This window comes from Astyanax mexicanus, chromosome 5, assembly GCF_023375975.1.
Source record: "Astyanax mexicanus isolate ESR-SI-001 chromosome 5, AstMex3_surface, whole genome shotgun sequence".
Lineage (NCBI taxonomy): Eukaryota > Metazoa > Chordata > Actinopteri > Characiformes > Acestrorhamphidae > Astyanax > Astyanax mexicanus.
Window position 1 is genome coordinate 36,805,275 of NC_064412.1, and position 13,799 is coordinate 36,819,073.

The window sequence follows — 13,799 nt, forward strand, 5'->3', positions numbered from 1 at the left end:
ACAGGCTTCTGCCCATTCACAGGCTTCTGCCCATTCACAGGCTTCTGGCCAGGTACAGGCTTCTGCCCATTCACAGGCCTCTGGCCAGCTACAGGCTTCTGCCCATTCACAGGCTTTTGCCCAGCTACAGGCTTTTGCCCAGCTACAGGCTTCTGCCCATTCACCGGCTTCTGCCCAGCTACAGGCTTCTACCAATTCAGAGGCTTCTGCCCAGCTACAGGCTTCTGCCTATTCACAGGCTTCTGCCCAGCTACAGGCTTCTGCCCAGCTACAGGCTTCTGCCCATTCACCGGCTTCTGCCCAGCTACAGGCTTCTGCCCACCTACAGGCTTCTGCCCATTCACAGGCTTCTGCCCAGCTACAGGCTTATGCCCATTCACCGGCTTCTGCACAGCTACAGGCCTCTGCCCAGCTACAGGCTTCTACCAATTCACAGGCTTCTGCCCAGCTACAGGCTTCTGCCTATTCACAGGCTTCTGCCCAGCTACAGGCTTCTGCCCAGCTACAGGCCTCTGCCCATTCACAGGCTTCTGCCCAGCTACAGGCTTCTGCCCAGCTACAGGCTTCTGCCCATTCACAGGCTTCTGCCCAGCTACAGGCTTCTGCCCAGCTACAGGCTTCTGCCCATTCACAGGCTTCTGTCCATTTACAGGCTTCTGCCCAGCTAGAGGCTTCTGCCCATTCACAGGCTTCTGCCCAGCTACAGGCCTCTGCCCATTCACAGGCTTCTGCCCAGCTACAGGCTTCTGCCCAGCTACAGGCTTCTGCCCAATCACAGGCTTCTGCCCAGCTACAGGCTTCTGCCCAGCTACAGGCTTCTGCCCATTCACAGGCTTCTGTCCATTTACAGGCTTCTGCCCAGCTAGAGGCTTCTGCCCATTCACAGGCTTCTGCCCAGCTACAGGCCTCTGCCCATTTACAGGCTTCTGCCCAGCTAGAGGCTTCTGCCCATTCACAGGCTTCTGCCCAGCTACAGGCCTCTGCCCATTCACAGGCTTCTGCCCAGCTACAGGCTTCTGCCCAGCTACAGGCTTCTGCCCATTCACAGGCTTCTGCCCATTCACAGGCTTCTGCCCAGCTACAGGCCTCTGCCCAGCTACAGGCTTCTGCCAATTCACAGGCTTCTGCCCAGCTACAGGCTTCTGCCCATTCACAGGCTTCTGCCCAGCTACAGCCTTCTGCCCAGCTACAGGCTTCTGCCCATTCACAGGCTTCTGCCCAGCTACAGGCTTCTGCCCATTCACAGGCTTCTGCCCAGCTACAGGCCTCTGCCCAGCTACAGGCTTCTACCAATTCACAGGCTTCTGCCCAGCTACAGGCTTCTGCCCAGCTACAGGCTTCTGCCCATTTACAGGCTTCTGCCCAGCTAGAGGCTTCTGCCCATTCACAGTCTTCTGCCCAGCTACAGGCCTCTGCCCATTCACAGGCTTCTGCCCAGCTACAGGCTTCTGCCCAGCTACAGGCTTCTGCACATTCACAGGCTTCTGCCCAGCTACAGTTTTCTGCCCAGGTACAGGCTTCTGTCCATTCACAGGCTTCTGACCAGCTACAGGCTTCTGCCCATTCACAGGCTTCTGCCCAGCTACAGGCTTCTGCCCAGCTACAGGCTTCTGCCCATTCACAGGCTTCTGCCCATTCACAGGCTTCTGCCCAGCTACAGGCCACTGCCCAGCTACAGGCTTCTGCCAATTCACAGGCTTCTGCCCAGCTACAGGCTTCTGCCCATTCACAGGCTTCTGCCCAGCTACAGCCTTCTGCCCAGCTACAGGCTTCTGCCCATTCACCGGCTTCTACCGAGCTACAGGCTTCTGCCCATTCACAGGCTTCTGCCCAGCTACAGGCTTCTGCCCAGCTACAGGCTTCTGCCCATTCACAGGCTTCTGCCCAGCTACAGGCCTCTGCCCAGCTACAGGCTTCTACCAATTCACAGGCTTCTGCCCAGCTACAGGCTTCTGCCCAATCACAGGCTTCTGTCCATTTACAGGCTTCTGCCCAGCTAGAGGCTTCTGCCCATTCACAGTCTTCTGCCCAGCTACAGGCCTCTGCCCATTCACAGGCTTCTGCCCAGCTACAGACTTCTGCCCAGCTACAGGCTTCTGCCCAGGTACAGGCTTCTGTCCATTCACAGGCTTCTGCCCATTTACAGGCTTCTGTCCATTTACAGGCTTCTGACCAGCTACAAGCTTCTGCCCAACTACAGGCTTCTGCCCATTCACAGGCTTCAGCTACAGTTTTCTGCGCAGGTACAGGCTTCTGCCCATTCACAGGCTTCTGCCCATTCACAGGCTTCTGCCCAGCTACAGGCTTCTGCACAGCTACAGGCTTTTTTTCCCAGAAACAGGCTTTTGCCCATTCACCGGCTTCTGCCCAGCTACAGACTTCTGCCCAGCTACAGGCTTCTGCCAATTCACAGGCTTCTGCCCAGCTACAGGCTTCTGCCCAGCTACAGGCTTCTGTCCATTTACAGGCTTCTGTCCATTTACAGGCTTCTGACAAGCTACAAGCTTCTGCCCAGCTACAGGCTTCTGCCCATTCACAGGCTTCTGCCCAGCTACAGGCTTCTGCCCATTCACAGGCTTCTGCCCATTCACAGGCTTCTGCACAGCTACAGGCTTCTGCCCATTCACAGGCTTCTGCCCAGGTACAGGCTTCTGCCCATTCACAGGCTTCTGACCATTCACAGGCTTCTGCCCAGCTACAGTTTTCTGCCCAGGTACAGGCTTCTGTCCATTCACAGGCTTCTTCCCAGCTATAGGCTTCTGCCCAGCTACAGGCTTCTGCCCAGCTACAGGCTTTTGCCCATTCACAGGCTTCTGCCCAGTCACAGGTATCTGCCCAGCTACAGGCTTCTGACCATTCACAGGCTTCTGCCCATTCACAGGCTTCTGCACAGCTACAGGCTTCTGCCCATTCACAGGCTTCTGCCCAGGTACAGGCTTCTGCCCATTCACAGGCTTCTGCCCATTCACAGGCTTCTGCCCAGCTACAGTTTTCTGCCCAGGTACAGGCTTCTGTCCATTTACAGGCTTCTGCCCAGCTAGAGGCTTCTGCCCATTCACAGTCTTCTGCCCAGCTACAGGCCTCTGCCCATTCACAGGCTTCTGCCCAGCTACAGGCTTCTGCCCAGCTACAGGCTTCTGCACATTCACAGGCTTCTGCCCAGCTACAGTTTTCTGCCCAGGTACAGGCTTCTGTCCATTCACAGGCTTCTGACCAGCTACAGGCTTCTGCCCATTCACAGGCTTCTGCCCAGCTACAGGCTTCTGCCCAGCTACAGGCTTCTGCCCATTCACAGGCTTCTGCCCATTCACAGGCTTCTGCCCAGCTACAGGCCTCTGCCCAGCTACAGGCTTCTGCCAATTCACAGGCTTCTGCCCAGCTACAGGCTTCTGCCCATTCACAGGCTTCTGCCCAGCTACAGCCTTCTGCCCAGCTACAGGCTTCTGCCCATTCACCGACTTCTGCCGAGCTACAGGCTTCTGCCCATTCACAGGCTTCTGCCCAGCTACAGGCTTCTGCCCAGCTACAGGCTTCTGCCCATTCACAGGCTTCTGCCCAGCTACAGGCCTCTGCCCAGCTACAGGCTTCTACCAATTCACAGGCTTCTGCCCAGCTACAGGCTTCTGCCCAATCACAGGCTTCTGTCCATTTACAGGCTTCTGCCCAGCTAGAGGCTTCTGCCCATTCACAGTCTTCTGCCCAGCTACAGGCCTCTGCCCATTCACAGGCTTCTGCCCAGCTACAGGCTTCTGCCCAGCTACAGGCTTCTGCCCATTCACAGGCTTCTGCCCAGCTACAGTTTTCTGCCCAGGTACAGGCTTCTGTCCATTCACAGGCTTCTGCCCATTTACAGGCTTCTGTCCATTTACAGGCTTCTGACCAGCTACAAGCTTCTGCCCAACTACAGGCTTCTGCCCATTCACAGGCTTCAGCTACAGTTTTCTGCGCAGGTACAGGCTTCTGCCCATTCACAGGCTTCTGCCCATTCACAGGCTTCTGCCCAGCTACAGGCTTCTGCACAGCTACAGGCTTTTTTTCCCAGAAACAGGCTTTTGCCCATTCACCGGCTTCTGCCCAGCTACAGACTTCTGCCCAGCTACAGGCTTCTGCCAATTCACAGGCTTCTGCCCAGCTACAGGCTTCTGCCCAGCTACAGGCTTCTGTCCATTTACAGGCTTCTGTCCATTTACAGGCTTCTGACAAGCTACAAGCTTCTGCCCAGCTACAGGCTTCTGCCCATTCACAGGCTTCTGCCCAGCTACAGGCTTCTGCCCATTCACAGGCTTCTGCCCATTCACAGGCTTCTGTACAGCTACAGGCTTCTGCCCATTCACAGGCTTCTGCCCAGGTACAGGCTTCTGCCCATTCACAGGCTTCTGACCATTCACAGGCTTCTGCCCAGCTACAGTTTTCTGCCCAGGTACAGGCTTCTGTCCATTCACAGGCTTCTTCCCAGCTATAGGCTTCTGCCCAGCTACAGGCTTCTGCCCAGCTACAGGCTTTTGCCCATTCACAGGCTTCTGCCCAGTCACAGGTATCTGCCCAGCTACAGGCTTCTGACCATTCACAGGCTTCTGCCCATTCACAGGCTTCTGCACAGCTACAGGCTTCTGCCCATTCACAGGCTTCTGCCCAGGTACAGGCTTCTGCCCATTCACAGGCTTCTGCCCATTCACAGGCTTCTGCCCAGCTACAGTTTTCTGCCCAGGTACAGGCTTCTGTCCATTCACAGGCTTCTGCCCAGCTATAGGCTTCTGCCCACCTACAGGCTTCTGCCCAGCTACAGGCTTTTGCCCATTCACAGGCTTCTGCCCAGTCACAGGTATCTGCCCAGCTACAGGCTTCTGACCATTCACAGGCTTCTGCCCATTCACAGGCTTCTGCCCAGCTACAGGCTTTTGCCCAGCAACAGGCTTTTGCCCATTCACCGGCTTCTGCCCAGCTACAGGCTTCTGCCCAGCTACAGGCTTCTGCCCATTCACAGGCTTCTGCCCAGCAACAGGCTTCTGCCCAGCTACAGGCTTCTGCCCTTTCACAGGCTTCTGTCCATTTACAGGCTTCTGCCCAGCTAGAGGCTTCTGCCCATTCACAGGCTTCTGCCCAGCTACAGGCTTCTGCCCAGCTACAGGCTTTGCCCATTCACAGGCTTCTGCCCATTCACAGGCTTCTGCCCAGCTACAGGCTTCTGCACAGCTACAGGCTTCTGCCCATTCACAGGCTTCTGCCCAGGTACAGGCTTCTGTCCATTTACAGGCTTCTGCCCAGCTACAGGCTTCTGCCCAGCTACAGGCTTCTGCCCATTCACAGGCTTCTGCCCAGCTACAGGCTTCTGCCCAGCTACAGGCTTCTGCCCATTCACAGGCTTCTGCCCATTCACAGGCTTCTGCCCAGCTACAGGCTTCTGCACAGCTACAGGCTTCTGCCCATTCACAGGCTTCTGCCCAGGTACAGGCTTCTGTCCATTCACAGGCTTCTGCCCAGCTACAGGCTTCTGCCCAGCTACAGGCTTCTGCCCATTCACAGGCTTCTGCCCAGCTACAGGCTTCTGCCCAGCTACAGGCTTCTGCCCATTCACAGGCTTCTGCCCAGCTACAGTTTTCTGCCCAGCTACAGTTTTCTGCCCAGGTACAGGCTTCTGTCCATTCACAGGCTTCTGCCCAGCTACAGGCTTCTGCCCATTCACAGGCTTCTGCCCAGCTACAGGCATCTGCCCATTCAAAGGCTTCTGCCCAGCTACAGGCTTCTGCCCAGCTACAGGCTTCTGCCCATTCACAGGCTTCTGCCCATTCACAGGCTTCTGCCCATTCACAGGCTTCTGCCCAGCTACAGGTTTTTGCCCATTTACAGGCTTCTGCCCAGCTACAGGTTTTTGCCCATTCACAGGCTTCTGGCCAGGTACAGGCTTCTGCCCATTCACAGACCTCTGCCCAGCTACAGGCTTCTGCACAGCTACAGGCTTCTGCCCATTCACAGGCTTCTGCCCAGGTACAGGCTTCTGGCCATTCACAGGCTTCTGCTCAGCTACAGGCTTCTGCCCATTCACAGGCTTCTGCCCAGCTACAGTTTTCTGCCCAGGTACAGGCTTCTGTCCATTCACAGGCTTCTGCCCAGCTACAGGCTTCTGCCCATTCACAGGCTTCTGCCCAGCTACAGGCTTCTACCCATTCACAGGCTTCTGCCCATTCACAGGCTTCTAGCCGGCTACAGGCTTTTGCCCATTCACAGGCTTCTGGCCAGGTACAGGCTTCTGCCCATTCACAGGCGTCTGGCCAGGTACAGGCTTCTGCCCATTCACAGGCTTTTGCCCAGTCACAAGTATCTGCCCAGCTACAGGCTTCTGACCATTCACAGGCTTCTGCCCATTCACAGGCTTCTGCCCAGATACAGGCTTCTGCCCAGCTACAGGCTTCTGCCCATTCACAGGCTTCTGCCCAGCTACAGGCTTCTGCCCATTCACAGGCTTCTGCCCAGCTACAGGCTTCTGCCCAGCTACAATCTTCTGCCCATTCACAGACTTCTGCCCAGCTACAGGCTTCTGCCCAGCTACAGGCTTCTGCCCATTCACAGGCTTCTGCCCAGCTACAGTTTTCTGCCCAGGTACAGGCTTCTGTCCATTCACAGGCTTCTGCCCACCTACAGGCTTCTGCCCACCTACAGGCTTCTGCCCATTCACAGGCTTCTGCCCAGCTACAGGCTTCTGGCCAGGTACAGGCTCCTGCCCATTCACAGGCCTCTGGCCAGGTACAGGCTTCTGCCCATTCACAGGCTTCTGCCCAGTCACAGGTATCTGCCCAGCTACAGGCTTCTGACCATTCACAGGCTTCTGCCCATTCACAGGCTTCTGCCCAGTCACAGGTATCTGCCCAGCTACAGGCTTCTGACCATTCACAGGCTTCTGCCCATTCACAGGCTTCTGCCCAGCTACAGGCTTTTGCCCAGCAACAGGCTTTTGCCCATTCACCGGCTTCTGCCTAGCTACAGGCTTCTGCCCAGCTACAGGCTTCTGCCCATTCACAGGCTTCTGCCCAGCTACAGGCTTCTGCCCAGCTACAGGCTTCTGCCCATTCACAGGCTTCTGTCCATTTACAGGCTTCTGCCCAGCTAGAGGCTTCTGCCCAGCTACAGGATTCTGCCCATTCACAGGCTTCTGTCCATTTACAGGCTTCTGCCCAGCTAGAGGCTTCTGCCCATTCACAGGCTTCTGCCCAGCTACAGGCTTCTGCCCAGCTACAGGCTTATGCCCATTCACAGGCTTCTGCCCAGCTACAGGCTAATGCCAATTCACAGGCTTCTGCCCATTCACAGGCTTCTGCCCAGCTACAGGCTTCTGCACAGCTACAGGCTTCTGCCCATTCACAGGCTTCTGCCCAGGTACAGGCTTCTGCCCATTCACAGGCTTTTGCCCAGCAACAGGCTTTTGCCCATTCACCGGCTTCTGCCTAGCTACAGGCTTCTGCCCAGCTACAGGCTTCTGCCCATTCACAGGCTTCTGCCCAGCTACAGGCTTCTGCCCAGCTACAGGCTTCTGCCCATTCACAGGCTTCTGTCCATTTACAGGCTTCTGTCCATTTACAGGCTTCTGCCCAGCTACAGGATTCTGCCCATTCACAGGCTTCTGTCCATTTACAGGCTTCTGCCCAGCTAGAGGCTTCTGCCCATTCACAGGCTTCTGCCCAGCTACAGGCTTCTGCCCAGCTACAGGCTTATGCCCATTCACAGGCTTCTGCCCAGCTACAGGCTTCTGCCAATTCACAGGCTTCTGCCCATTCACAGGCTTCTGCCCAGCTACAGGCTTCTGCACAGCTACAGGCTTCTGCCTATTCACAGGCTTCTGCCCAGGTACAGGCTTCTGCCCATTCACAGGCTTTTGCCCAGCAACAGGCTTTTGCCCATTCACTGGCTTCTGCCCAGCTAAAGGCTTCTGCCCATTCACCGGCTTCTGCCCATTCACCGGCTTCTGCCCAGCTACAGGCTTCTGCCCAGCTACAGGCTTCTGCCCATTCACAGGCTTCTGTCCATTTACAGGCTTCTGCCCAGCTAGAGGCTTCTGCCCATTCACAGGCTTCTGCCTAGCTACAGGCTTCTGCCCATTCACAGGCTTCTGCCCAGCTAGAGGCTTCTGCCCATTCACAGGCTTCTGCCTAGCTAGAGGCTTCTGCCCATTCACAGGCTTCTGCCCAGCTACATTTTTCTGCCCAGGTACAGGCTTCTGTCCATTCACAGGCTTCTGCCCAGCTACAGGCTTCTGCCCAGCTACAGGCTTCTACCCATTCACAGGCTTCTGCCCAGCTACAGGCTTCTGCCCAGCTACAGGCTTCTGCCCATTCACAGGCTTCTGCCCAGCTACAGGTTTCTGCCCAGCTACAGGCTTCTGCCCATTCACAGGCTTCTGCCCATTCACAGGCTTCTGCCCAGCTACAGGCTTCTGCCGAGCTACAGGCTTCTGCCCAGCTACAGGCTTCTGCCCAGCTACAGGCTTCTGCCCATTCACAGGCTTCTGCCCAGCTACAGGCTTCTGCACAGCTACAGGCTTCTGTCCATTTACAGGTTTCTGCCCATTCACAGGATTCTGCCCAGCTACAGGCTTCTGCCCAGGTAAAGGCTTCTGCCCATTCACAGGCTTCTGCCCAGCTACAGGCTTTTGTCCATTCACAGGCTTCTGGCCAGGTACAGGCTTCTGCCCATTCACAGGCTTGTGCCCAGCTACAGGCTTCTGCCAATTCACAGGCTTCTGCCCATTCACAGACTTCTGCCCAGCTACAGACCTCTGCCCAGCTACAGGCTTCTGCCAATTCACCGGCTTCTGCCCAGCTACAGGCTTCTGCCCAGCTACAGGCTTCTGCCAATCCACAGGCTACTGCCCAGCTACAGGCTTCTGCCCAGCTACAGGCTTCTGTCCATTTACAGGCTTCTGCCCAGCTACAGGCTTCTGCCCAGCTACAGGCTTCTGTCCATTTACAGGCTTCTGTCCATTCACAGGCTTCTGACCAGCTACAAGCTTCTGCCCAGCTACAGGCTTCTGCCCATTCACAGGCTTCTGCCCAGCTACAGGCTTCTGCCCAGCTACAGGCTTCTGCCCATTCACAGGCTTCTGCCCAGCTACAGGCCTCTGCCCAGCTACAGGCTTCTGCCCATTCACAGGCTTCTGCCCAGCTACAGGCTTCTGCCCATTCACAGGCTTCTGCCCATTCACAGGCTTCTGGCCAGGTACAGGCTTCTGCCCATTCACAGGCTTCTGCCCAGTCACAGGTATCTGCCCAGCTACAGGCTTCTGACCATTCACAGGCTTCTGCCCATTCACAGGCTTCTGCCCAGCTACAGGCTTTTGCCCAGCAACAGGCTTTTGCCCATTCACAGGCTTCTGCCCAGCTACAGTTTTCTGCCCAGGTACAGGCTTCTGTCCATTCACAGGCTTCTGCCCAGCTACAGGCTTCTGCCCAGCTACAGGCTTCTACCCATTCACAGGCTTTTGCCCAGCAACAGGCTTTTGCCCATTCACCGGCTTCTGCCTAGCTACAGGCTTCTGCCCAGCTACAGGCTTCTGCCCATTCACAGGCTTCTGCCCAGCTACAGGCTTCTGCCCAGCTACAGGCTTCTGCCCATTCACAGGCTTCTGTCCATTTACAGGCTTCTGTCCATTTACAGGCTTCTGCCCAGCTACAGGATTCTGCCCATTCACAGGCTTCTGTCCATTTACAGGCTTCTGCCCAGCTAGAGGCTTCTGCCCATTCACAGGCTTCTGCCCAGCTACAGGCTTCTGCCCAGCTACAGGCTTATGCCCATTCACAGGCTTCTGCCCAGCTACAGGCTTCTGCCAATTCACAGGCTTCTGCCCATTCACAGGCTTCTGCCCAGCTACAGGCTTCTGCACAGCTACAGGCTTCTGCCCATTCACAGGCTTCTGCCCAGGTACAGGCTTCTGCCCATTCACAGGCTTTTGCCCAGCAACAGGCTTTTGCCCATTCACCGGCTTCTGCCCAGCTACAGGCTTCTGCCCAGCTACAGGCTTCTGCCCATTCACCGGCTTCTGCCCAGCTACAGGCTTCTGCCCAGCTACAGGCTTCTGCCCATTCACAGGCTTCTGTCCATTTACAGGCTTCTGCCCAGCTAGAGGCTTCTGCCCATTCACAGGCTTCTGCCTAGCTACAGGCTTCTGCCCATTCACAGGCTTCTGCCCAGCTAGAGGCTTCTGCCCATTCACAGGCTTCTGCCTAGCTAGAGGCTTCTGCCCATTCACAGGCTTCTGCCCAGCTACAGTTTTCTGCCCAGGTACAGGCTTCTGTCCATTCACAGGCTTCTGCCCAGCTACAGGCTTCTGCCCAGCTACAGGCTTCTACCCATTCACAGGCTTCTGCCCAGCTACAGGCTTCTGCCCAGCTACAGGCTTCTGCCCATTCACAGGCTTCTGCCCAGCTACAGGTTTCTGCCCAGCTACAGGCTTCTGCCCATTCACAGGCTTCTGCCCATTCACAGGCTTCTGCCCAGCTACACTCTTCTGCCCAGCTACACTCTTCTGCCGAGCTACAGGCTTCTGCCCAGCTACAGGCTTCTGCCCAGCTACAGGCTTCTGCCCATTCACAGGCTTCTGCCCAGCTACAGGCTTCTGCACAGCTACAGGCTTCTGTCCATTTACAGGTTTCTGCCCATTCACAGGATTCTGCCCAGCTACAGGCTTCTGCCCAGGTAAAGGCTTCTGCCCATTCACAGGCTTCTGCCCATTCACAGGCTTCTGCCCAGCTACAGGCTTTTGTCCATTCACAGGCTTCTGGCCAGGTACAGGCTTCTGCCCATTCACAGGCTTCTGCCCAGCTACAGGCTTCTGCCAATTCACAGGCTTCTGCCCATTCACAGACTTCTGCCCAGCTACAGACCTCTGCCCAGCTACAGGCTTCTGCCAATTCACCGGCTTCTGCCCAGCTACAGGCTTCTGCCCAGCTACAGGCTTCTGCCAATCCACAGGCTACTGCCCAGCTACAGGCTTCTGCCCAGCTACAGGCTTCTGTCCATTTACAGGCTTCTGCCCAGCTACAGGCTTCTGCCCAGCTACAGGCTTCTGTCCATTTACAGGCTTCTGTCCATTCACAGGCTTCTGACCAGCTACAAGCTTCTGCCCAGCTACAGGCTTCTGCCCATTCACAGGCTTCTGCCCAGCTACAGGCTTCTGCCCAGCTACAGGCTTCTGCCCATTCACAGGCTTCTGCCCAGCTACAGGCCTCTGCCCAGCTACAGGCTTCTGCCCATTCACAGGCTTCTGCCCAGCTACAGGCTTCTGCCCATTCACAGGCTTCTGCCCATTCACAGGCTTCTGCCCAGCTACAGGCTTCTGCCCATTCACAGGCTTCTGCCCAGTCACAGGTATCTGCCCAGCTACAGACTTCTGACCATTCACAGGCTTCTGCCCATTCACAGGCTTCTGCCCAGCTACAGGCTTTTGCCCAGCTACAGGCTTCTGCCCATTCACAGGCTTCTGCCCAGCTACAGGCTTCTGCCCAGCTACAGGCTTCTGCCCATTCACAGGCTTCTGTCCATTTACAGGCTTCTGCCCAGCTAGAGGCTTCTGCCCATTCACAGGCTTCTGCCCAGCTACAGGCTTCTGCCCATTCACAGGCTTCTGCCCAGCTACAGTTTTCTGCCCAGGTACAGGCTTCTGCCCAGCTACAGGCTTCTGCCCATTCACAGGCTTCTGCCCATTCACAGGCTTCTGCCCATTCACAGGCTTCTGCCCGGCTACAGGCTTCTGCCCGGCTACAGGCTTCTGCCCATTCACAGGCTTCTGCCCATTCACAGGCTTCTGCCCGGCTACAGGCTTCTGCCCGGCTACAGGCTTCTGCCCATTCACAGGCTTCTGGCCAGGTACAGGCTTCTGCCCATTCACAGGCTTCTGCCCATTCACAGGCTTCTGCTCATTCACAGGCTTCTGCCCGGCTACAGGCTTTTGCCCATTCACAGGCTTCTGGCCAGGTACAGGCTTCTGCCCATTCACAGGCTTCTGGCCAGGTACAGGCTTCTGCCCATTCACAGGCTTCTGCCCAGCTACAGGCTTTTGCCCAGCAACAGGCTTTTGCCCATTCACCGGCTTCTGCCCAGCTACAGGCTTCTGCCCAGCTACAGGCTTCTGCCCATTCACAGGCTTCTGCCCAGCTACAGGCTTCTGCCCAGCTACAGGCTTCTGCCCATTCACAGGCTTCTGCCCAGCTACAGGCTTCTGCCCAGCTACAGGCTTCTGCCCATTCACAGGCTTCTGCCCAGCTACAGGCTTCTGCCCAGCTACAGGCTTCTGCCCAGCAACAGGCTTCTGCCCATTCACAGGCTTCTGCCCAGCTACAGGCTTCTGCCCAGCAACAGGCTTCTGCCCATTCACAGGCTTCTGCCCAGCTACAGGCCTCTGCCCAGCTACAGGCTTCTGCCAATTCACAGGCTTCTGCCCAGCTACAGGCTTCTGCCCAGCTACAGGCTTCTGTCCATTTACAGGCTTCTGCCCATTCACAGGCTTCTGACCAGCTACAAGCTACTGCCCAACTACAGGCTTCTGCCCATTCACAGGCTTCTGCCCAGGTACAGGCTTCTGTCCATTCACAGGCTTCTGCCCAGCTACAGGCTTCTGCCCAGCTACAGGCTTCTACACATTCACAGGCTTCTGCCCAGCTACAGGCCTCTCCCCAGCTACAGGCTTCTGCCAATTCACAGGCTTCTGCCCAGCTACAGGCTTCTGCCCAGCTACAGGCTTCTGCCCAGCTACAGGCTTCTGTCCATTTACAGGCTTCTGTCCATTTACAGGCTTCTGACCTGCTACAAGCTTCTGCCCAACTACAGGCTTCTGCCCATTCACAGGCTTCTGCCCAGCTACAGGCTTCTGCCGATTCACAGGCTTCTGCCCATTCACAGGCTTCTGCACAGCTACAGGCTTCTGCACAGCTACAGGCTTCTGCCCATTCACAGGCTTCTGCCCAGCTACAGGCTTCTGCCCATTCACAGGCTTCTGCCCAGCTACAGGCTTCTGCCCAGCTACAGGCTTCTGCCCATTCACAGGCTTCTGCCCAGCTACAGGCTTCTGCCCATTCACAGGCTTCTGCCCAGCTACAGGCTTCTGCCCAGCTACAGGCTTCTGCCCATTCAGGCTTCTGTCCATTTACAGGCTTCTGCCCAGCGAGAGCCTTCTGCCCATTCACAGGCTTCTGCCCAGCTACAGGCTTCTGCCCAGCTACAGACTTCTTCCCATTCACAGGCTTCTGCCCAGCTACAGGCTTCTGCCCATTCACAGGCTTCTGCCCAGCTACAGGCTTCTGCCCATTCACAGGCTTCTGTCCATTTACAGGCTTTTACCCAGCTAGAGGCTTCTGCCCATTCACAGGCTTCTGCCCAGCTACGGGCTTCTGCCCAGCTACAGGCTTCTGCCCATTCACAGGCTTCTGCCCAGCTACAGGCTTCTGCCCATTCACCGGCTTCTGCCCATTCACCGGCTTCTGCCCAGCTACAGGCTTCTGCCCAGCTACAGGCTTCTGCCCATTCACAGGCTTCTGTCCATTTACAGGCTTCTGCCCAGCTAGAGGCTTCTGCCCATTCACAGGCTTCTGCCTAGCTACAGGCTTCTGCCCATTCACAGGCTTCTGCCCAGCTAGAGGCTTCTGCCCATTCACAGGCTTCTGCCTAGCTAGAGGCTTCTGCCCATTCACAGGCTTCTGCCCAGCTACAGTTTTCTGCCCAGGTACAGGCTTCTGTCCATTCACAGGCTTCTGCCCAGCTACAGGCTTCTGCCCAGCTACAGGCTTCTACCCATTCACAGGCTTCTGCCCAGCTAC